The following is a 9613-nucleotide window of genomic DNA, read 5'->3' as shown; positions in this document are numbered from 1 at the left end:
AAAAAAAAAAAAAAAAAAAGAATCTTCCCAGACCACAATGTAATAAAACTAGAAATAATAACAAGAGTTATTTTGGAAACTATACAAACACATGAAAATTAAACAATATGCTCTTGAATGACCAGTGAGTCAATGAAGAAATTAAGAAGAAAATTTAAAAAGTCTCCCAGCCAGGGAAATCCAGGGACCCGATGGCTTCCCTACTGAAGTTTATCAAATATTTAAAGAAAACTAATACCAATTCTATTCAAACTATTCTGAAAAATAGAGGAGGGAATACTTACAAACTCATTCTATGAAGCCAGTATTACCCTGATACCAAAACCAGATAAAGACACATCAAAAAAAGAAAATGACAAGCTAATATCCCCGATGAACAATGATGGAAAAATCTTCAACAAAATACCAACAAACTGAATTCAACAACACATTAAATTCATCATTGATCATTCATCATGACCAAATGGGCAAAGATGGTACAAGATATGCAAATAAATTAATGAAACACATTATATCAAAAAAAGAAGGAAAAAACCCATATGATTGTTTTAACTGATGCTGAAAAAGCACTTTATAAAATTCAATATTCCTTCATGACAAAATCCCTCAAAAAGCTGGGCACAGAAGGAACATACCTCAACACAATAAAAGCTATATATGACAGATCCACAGCTAGTATCATACAGAATGGGGAAAAATGGAAAGCCTTTCTTCTAAGATCTGGAACACAACACAAGAATGCCCACTTTCACCACTGTTATTCAACATAGTTCTGGAAATCCTAGCTAGAGCAATCAGACAAGAGAAAAAAGGGCATCCAAATTGGAAAGGAAGGCCAGGCATGGTGGCTTACGCCTGCGATCCCAGCATTTTGGGAGGCTGAGGCAGGCAGATCACTTGAGGTCAGGAGTTTGAGACCAGCCTGGCCAACATGGTGAAAATCTGTCTCTACTAAAAATACAAAAATTAGCTGGGCATGGTGGTGGAAGCCTGAAATACCAGCTACTCGGGTGGCTGAGGCGGGAGAATCGCTTGAAGCAGAGAGGCAGAAATTGCAGTGAGCCGAGTTCATGCCACTGCACTCCAGCCTAGTTGACAGAGCAAGATTCTGTCTCAAAAAAAAAAAAAAAAAAAGGAAAGGAAGAAGTCAAGTTATCATTGTTTGTAGATGATATGATCTTATATTTGGAAAAACATAAAGAATCCACCAAAAAACTATTAGAACTGATAAACAAATTCAGTAAAGTTACAGGATACAAAATCAACATACAAAAATCAGTAGCATTTCTATATGCCAACACCAGATAATCTGAAAAAGAAATCAAGAAAGTAATCCCACTTATAATAGCTACAAATAAAAGTAAATACCTAGGAATTAACTTAACCAAAGAAGTGAATGACCTCTGCAATGAAAACTATGAAACACTGATGAAAGAGATTGAGGAAGACACCAAAAAATGGAAAGATATTTCATGTTCATGATCTAAAAGAATCAATATTGTGAAAATGTTCATATTGCCCAAAGCAGTCTATAAATTCAATGTAATCCCTATCAAAATGCCAATGACATTTTTCACAGAAATAGAAAAAACAGGCTGGGCATGGAGGCTCACGCCTATAATCCCAGTACTTTAGGAAGCCAAGGTAGGAGGATCGCCTGAGGTCAAGAGTTTGAGACCAGCCTGGGCAAGATGGTGAGACCCCATCTATACAAAATTTTTTTAAAAAATTAAAATTAGAAAAAAAATGCTAAAATTATATGGAACCACAAAAGATCCAGAATAGCCAAGCTATATTGAGCAAAAAGAACAAAACTGGAGGAATCACATCACCTGACTTCAAATTATAGTACAGAGTATATAGCACAGCATAGTACTGGCATAAAAACAGACACATAGACCAATGGAACCAACAGGCAGGATGAGATCACTAAGGAGACATACATAAGAAAGAGGAAAGGCCTGGAGCCTGAACCTTAGGGCCCTCCAATATTCAGTGGTCAGGGAAATGAGGATGAACCAGCCAGCAAGAAGAGAGGAGAGGGCCAAGTGAGTGGAAAGTTTCTCAAGGAGAAAATGACCACCTGTGCAGAATCAGACAGGGACAGAGAATGACCATTGGCCTTAGCAACTGACCTTGCCAAGAGCAATTTCAGAGGAGGTGAGTAGGAGCCCTGATCAGAGAGGCTTTAAGGGGAAATGGAAGCCCATATATTGGGAGAGTGAGTATAGTTATATTTTTTAAGAGTTCATCACTGAAGAGTAGTGGGAAAAGAGACATGGAGTCAAGAGAAGATCAACATTTTAAGATAGGAGAAATGATAGCATGTTTGTAGGCTGATGGTCCAGTAGCGGGACAAACTGATGATAGCAAAAGTGAGTCTTATCATATAATTTATAAATATGAGGGAAATGATACTGTGGGAGGCAGTTAGGAAAAGTTAAAACTGTTGGCCAAGGTATTAGAGCAGGATGTGACCCATACCTCCATCCCCACCACGTCCTAGAATGAGCACAGCATGTCTCTGGCTCTGCCCATCAATAGCCACAGACCTGTGAGCAGCTTCTGTCCCAGCCACTGGGGAGACAGGCTGCCACAGAGGGACAATAAAAGTGAAACCACCTCCATTAATCATTGTACAGGATTAGATATGAATGGCTGAAGCCTTGCCAAAAAGCTCCAACTATGACAACTGACCAGGAAAATCAAAAGGCTTTTAAGCAAAAACATGTCTCTGAGGGCTTCTATGAAGCCTGACTGAAAAAACGGTCACAGAGCTCACAGACACAGCTGTCTAGTCCAAGGGCAGAAAGCAGAGGTCTCCACAGAACCCACTACTGCTGGGAAAGAGAGGAGCAGACCGAGGGCCTACAAAAAACAGGCCCCTGGATGAAGACATATCTCTCTCCTTTCTCATTCATAGTTCTGTGGTTCATACGCTAGCCTTTGTGACAACTTGCTTTGACCAACAGAATGTAATAGATGTGATGGAGTTTGGGATCTGAGCTTAGGCCTCAATAAGTCATGCATGCTCTTATTTGCTCCCTCAGAGCCCTGTGGGGCTGCCATGAAAACAAGCCTGTGCCAGCCTGCCAACTATGAGGGACCACACAAAGTAGAGATAAGCCATCCTGGACCTAGACCAGCCAGCCTCAGCCAACACAGAAGTTGGCTGCAGTTGAACGTGTGAGCCCAATTGAGAGCAAAAGAACAACCCCACTGATCCCAGCCCAAATTGCAAACCCACAGAATTGTGAGCTCATAAACAGCTGCTATTTTAAGCAGCAAACACTAACTTACATACCCAACTAATATCCACAGGTGAGCAAGTAGAATTCAGTGACTATTGGTTTACAATATATCTTTGGTTAAGATTACTCAGTGAGACTTTAAACCTCAATTTTTGGCATTGGTACAATAGAGTATGGGCTGAAGCCAGTCTTGGGGATGAAAGGCAAAGCATCAAGGATGGAAACAGCAAGGGTGGGAGTATGCTCAGAGATGAACATGAAGAATGACATGCTGCTATGTTTGAATGTTCCCTCCAAAACTCATGTTGAAATTTAATTGCCATTGTAACAGTACTAAGAGATGGGTCTGTGGAGAGGTGATTGGGCCATGATGACTCTGACTTCGTGAATGAATTAATGCCATGATTGTGGAAGTACGTTAATTATCGTGGGAATGAGTTCACTATAGAGGAACACATTTGTTCTTGCCTCTCTTGTGTGCACTTTATCTCTTGCCGTCTCCACCTTCTGCCATGTAATGATGCAGCAAGCAGCCCTCATGAGATGCCAACCCCTTGATTCTGGACTTAGACTCCAGGACCATAAAAAATAAATTTCTGTTTATTATAAATTACCTAATCTCAGTTATTATGTTATAGCAGTACAAAACAGACTAAGATACACACCCAGCACCATTCCATGCCACACTCTGGAAATCAGGCCTGTGATCCTCATATCTCCAGAGACCCACTAGCTCCAGTGCACAGAGTCCAGTCTTCCTAGGGGTCTGTGTGACCCTCTTCGTTGAGGCAGGACCTCCTTGAACCTCATACAACAAATGCATACCCCTCCTCAATGCTTACATTTCCTTACCTTGTCCACTGGATTCTAGCCAGCATGATCCTGCCTCTGTCCACAAAGGCTCACAGCAAGCACAAGCACTTCCTGCTTCTGCAAAGGATGCATTCTGAGGATGTGTACCAAGAAGGAGAGTGCAGAACTCGACATGACTCCCTTACATGTTGGGGAACATGCTGAGCTGCTTATCCAACATCCTCATCTGTTTCTCCTCTACAAAGAGAACAGGTAGAAATGTGCCCAGATAAAGACTACATATCCCAAACTCCCTTACAGTGAGAGGAGTCATTCATTCATCCCTCTAGAACTTATTGAATACCTACTGGGTTTCAGGCAAGTTCTGGAGATGCCCCAGTGAACATAACAGATTAAGTGTTTGCCCTCATGGAGTCACATGGTAGTAGGGAGAAAAGGTGACAATAGGCAAATGCCCAAGAAAATAATGTAGAAAGAGTGTATCACATGGTGATGACTGTTTCAAAAATACATACAGTAGGGTACAGGAAATCAAGTTTGCACAGCAAGAGTGAGAGCACTATTTTTTGTAAGATAGTCAAAGAGGACCTCTCTGAAAATGTCTTTTTTTTTTTTTTTTTTTTTTTTTTGAGATGGAGTCTCACTCTGTTGCCCAGGCTGGAGTGCAGTGGCATGATCTCAGCTCACTGCAACCTCTGCCTCCCAGGTTCAAACGATTCTTCTGCCTCAGCCTCCTGAGTAGCTTGGATCACAGGTGCCCGCCACCATGCCTGGCTAATTTTGTATTTTGTAGAGATGGGGTTTTGCCACGTTTGCCAGGCTGGTCTCGAACTTCTGATCTCAGGTGGTCCACCCACCTCGGCTTCCCAAAGTGCTGGGATTACAGGCATGAGCCACCATGCCTGGATGAAAATGTCATATTTGAGCAGATATCTGACAAAGATGTTGGAAGCACAACACATAATATCCAGTGCAAGAGCATTTCAGCTGGAGGGAACAGCAAATGCAAAGGCCCTGAGGTAAGAACGTGCCCCAAGGTACTGCAAGAATAGTGTGGCTGAGTAGTAGGAGCAAGCAGCAGAATACCAGGCAATCAGAGAAGTGTCCCACAGGGCTTTTCTGGCCACTAAAAGAATGAGATGGGGTCTCCTGTGGCAGGGGGTTGAACAGAAGGTGACATGGCTTGACTTCTGTTTTAGAAAGATTACTCTTACTGGCACATTGATAAAAGATTTTAAAGGCCAAAGGCAGAAACAGGAGACAGTGCAACAGGCCATTTTCTTTTTTTTATATTATTATTATTATTATTATTTTTAGATGGAGTCTCGCTGTGTTGCCCAGGCTGGAGTGCAGTGGAGCAATCTCAGCTCACTGCAAGCTCTGCCTCCTGGGTTCATACCATTCTCCTGCCTCAGCCTCCCGAGTAGCTGGGACTACAGGTAGCTGCCACCACGCCCGGCTAATTTTTTTATATTTTTAGTAGAGACAGGGTTTCACCAGGTTAGCCAGGATGGTCTCGATCTCCTGACCTTGTGATCTGCCTGCCTTGGCCTCCCAAAGTGCTGGGATTACAGGCGTGAGCCACCGCACCTGGCCACAAGAGGCCATTTTCTTAATATAGTTTTAAAATGATGATTATTTGGATCAGGGTGATGGCAGTGAAAGCAGAAAGAAGCAGTTAGAATCCACGTACGTTTTTAAAGCAGAGACAGAAGGATTTGCTGGTGGACTGAAATGTGCAGCGAGCAAGAAAGAGGGGAGTATAGGGTTTCAGCCTGAGCACCTGGAAGGATGGAACTGCCATTCACCAAGAAGATGAGGTGCCCACTGGACATCTGTTACAGACTGAATTGTGCCCTCACCAAATTTTTTTTTCAATTTTCATATTTATTAGGCTCCACAATGTACAATATTCCAACAGTTATAAAGGCAATATGTTGGTAGTCTGAGGAGAGAAGACAAAACAAATCACTGTATTTCAAATGCTTATGATCTAGGTAGGAGAGGAGATAAAATGAATCAATATATAAATGACTATACTCCGACATGGAATGTGATAAAAGCAACAAGAAGAACTGTGACAATATAGAGAAAAAAAATTACTTCTAAGATAATCAGAAAGAGATTCAATTGTAGGATGTAGTATTTGAACTGTTCTTTGAAGAAGGTGAAATTGAACATCAGAAAAAAAAGTTGCATAGCTTTGAATGAAGTATTAAACAGATTGTCTCATTGTGTTGAGTGCCTCCAGACCAATGAGTATATCATCAAGACTTTGTCCAGTACAGAAAAGACCAAGAAATAAAGCTCCCCTCACTTATCTGTACATAATGGCCTCGGTATTGCATAGATCAATCATTAAAATAAAATAAGCCTTCAAAAAATAAACACACTGTACTATTCCCCTAGACAGTCATTTTCAAATAGTGGTTCTCAGAGACACCAGGACATTTCTAGGAGTTGGGTAAGAGTTGAGGACATGGCTTGAGGAAATTTTATGTTTGATTACTATAAAGTTTTGATCAATTACATTTTTAGGTTAACTATAAAGCACCTGTTGTTTACAATCTTATTGACGAAGATCTCTAAAATTAAAATTTAGAGTCGTAAGTGACTTCAGATAATTAAATCCCAACCCCTCATACTACAGATGATGTATGAAGCATGAGAAATTGGCCAGTAATCACACAGCTAGGAGTGAGAGATCTCACACTGATTCATAGTTCCTTGATTATATTATGTTTCTAATGTTTGAATCAATTTTCTAGTATAGTTTAAGCTACATAATCTAATCTCTTTCTTTTATAATGAATCTCAATCAATAAGCCTAGAGATTGAGATGCAGCTGATAAAGGAGATTTTCCTTAATTTGGCTTGACTAATATTTTGTTTACAAAATAGTTACCATACTTCAGATGAGACCTGACCTGACCTCGAGATCTACTCTGGGAATTACTATTTTGACTACATCTCTGATAGATTTTCTTTTCTTTTTTTTTTTAATTTATTTTTTATTTTTTATTATTATAGTTTAAGTTCTAGGGTACATGTGCATAACGTGCAGGTTTGTTACATATGTACACTTGTGCCCTCACCAAATTTTTATGTTGAGATCCCAGCTCCCAATGTGACTGTATTTGGAGACAGGGCCTTATCAAGGTAATTAAGATTAAATTAGGGCCAAGTACAGTGGCTCATGCCTATAATCCCAGCACTTTGGGAGACCAAGGCAGGAGGATTGCTTGATGCCAGGAGTTTAAGACCAGCCTGGGCAATATAAAGAGACTCCATTTCTACAAAAAAATTTAAAATGTAACTGGGTGTGGTGGTATGCACCTGTAGTCCTCACTACTCAGAAGAGTAAGGCAGGAGGATCACTTGAGCCCAGGAGTTCAAGGTTGCAGTAAGCTGTGATTATATCATGCCACTGCAGTCCAGCCAGGGCGACAGAGCTAAAGCCTGTCTCAACAAATAAAAAATAAAAAATAAAAAGGTCATGAGGGTGGGGTCCTAATCCAATATGAAAGAAAAGGCCACACAGACACATGGAAGTGGCCATGAGCAAGTCAGAAAAAGAGGCCTCAGGAGAAAGCAAGACTGCCTAAAACCTGATCATGGACTTCCAGCCTCCAGAACTGTGAGAAAATAAGTTTCTGTTGTTCATCATGGTTTTTTGTTATGGCAACTTGAGCTGACTGATAAAACATTCAAGTGGAGATGTGAAGTCAGCAGTTACATAGACACGGCTGGAGTTTGGTGGCGAACTCTGAGCTGGAGATGTATAGCTGGGAGTTGTCAGCCCTTCAGTGGTCTCTGAAGCCATGAGACTGAATGAGTTCATCTAGGGAGTAAGTATGGGGACAGGCTTCAGCAGTGATCCTCAGGGCACTTTGCAGAGGTTGGGGAATGAGAGGTGGCAGCAAAGGAGACTGCCAAAGTAGCAGCCAGTGGGGAGAGGTGAGAAAGAACACCCAGAAGCTAAGAGGAGGGAGTGGCAAACTGTCACATGCTGATGAGAGTTTGAGCAAGATGAACACTGAAAACCAATCTTTGGATGTGGCAAGATGGAGGTCACTGGTGACCTGGAAAAGAGTCATCTTAGTGTAATTGTGGAGTGAATCCCTGACTTAAGTGGTTCAGAAAAAAAGGTGGCAAGAAAGAGTCTGGGGACAGACAGTGCAGGCAACTCTTTCAAGAAAGGCCTAATACAAAGTAAATCAATGAAGCGGGTGTTGAAAGGTATGTGGGGACAAGGCAGAAATGTGTTATTGTTCATTTTGTTTCGTGTTTGAGTGGGAGCAATTACAGCATGTTTATAGGCGAGAAGATGCAGGCTCCGTAGAAAAGTGAGGCGTTGGCTTCAGATAAGAGCATTAGATTCAACTACAGAAACAGCAGGGATGGTACAGTTTATGGGACCAATGAAAATAAGTTTGAAGGCCGGGCCCGGTGGCTCACGCCATAATCCCAGCACTTTGGGAGGCCGAGGCAGGCGGATCACAAGGTCAGGAGATCGAGACCATCCTGGCCAACATGGTGAAACCCTGTCTCTACTAAAATACAAAAAATTAGCTGGGCGTGGTGGTGGGCGCCTATAGTGCCAGCTACCCGGGAGGCTGAGGCAGGAGAACGGCGTGAACCCGGGAGGCGGAGCTTGCAGTGAGCTGAGATGGTGCCACTGCACTCCAGCCTGGTGACAGAGCAAGACTGCATCTCAAAAAATAAATAAATAAATAAAATAAAAATAAGTTTGAAGAAGTGGTGGGGAAATAACCTTCCTCTTCTCCAATTGCCTTTACCTTCTCAGTGCAGTAGGACTTGGACTTCAGAGGAGTGAGGTATGAGGAGGAGGTACTGGAGGTGTGAGGAAAGACACACATCATGTATGTGCTGTGAGAGTGCAGGGACAAGCGAACATGGGAAGTTTCAGGGCCACATGAAGGGCGCCATTTGAAGTTAGTGGTTGTGAATCTCAAGTGGGCAAGTGAGCACAATCCAGCAGATTCTCCAGTCTCCTCCAGCTGCCAGGCAAGGAACGAGTGGAGGTTGGATGGAACCAGGATAAGGGTTTTGTCAGACGAGTTCGATGGAGGGAGACAGGCATGGCAGCTGAAGATGTGTGACAGTAATGCTGGGCTAGGGAATCTGGGATGGCCAAGGAGAAGTGTGAGGAAACAAGCAATAGGGATGAGGCTGGTGGAAGGACAGGAGTAGGAACAATACATCTTAAATTTGTCCTTCAGTGTTGAAAAATGTTGAGTCATGCCAAAAGAGGGAAGTAGTCAGTTGGAGAACAGGAGGCACAAAAATTACAGACATACCTTGGAGACATTGCTGGTTCTATTCCAGACCACTCCATTAAGGTGAATATCACAATAAAGTGAGTCACACAAATGTTTTAGTTTCCCAGTGCATATAAAAGTTGTATTCATACTTTACTATAGGCTATTAAGTGTGCAGTAGCACTATGTCTAAAAACAGCAATGTGCATACCTTAATTTAAAAATACTCTATTGTTAAGAAACACTAACAGTCATCTGCACCTTCAG

At 41.9% G+C, this 9613-nt stretch overlaps 1 long non-coding RNA gene across 1 annotated transcript in view; it reads right to left on the bottom strand.

Moving 5' to 3' along the window:
* LOC108525746 (uncharacterized) overlaps positions 1-4300 on the bottom strand; it is a 14376-nt gene extending 10076 nt beyond the window's left edge. The window contains exon 1 of the long non-coding RNA XR_001884336.1: positions 4104-4300. This is a non-coding gene — a long non-coding RNA (uncharacterized LOC108525746). The remainder of the gene's footprint in view (positions 1-4103) is intronic.
* Between the last annotated feature and the right edge of the window lie 5313 nt (positions 4301-9613).

Source organism: Rhinopithecus bieti, unplaced genomic scaffold (genome assembly GCF_001698545.2).
Source record: "Rhinopithecus bieti isolate Rb0 unplaced genomic scaffold, ASM169854v2 scaffold_2432, whole genome shotgun sequence".
Taxonomy (NCBI): Eukaryota; Metazoa; Chordata; class Mammalia; order Primates; family Cercopithecidae; genus Rhinopithecus; species Rhinopithecus bieti.
This window is presented reverse-complemented; position numbering and strand designations above follow the sequence as displayed.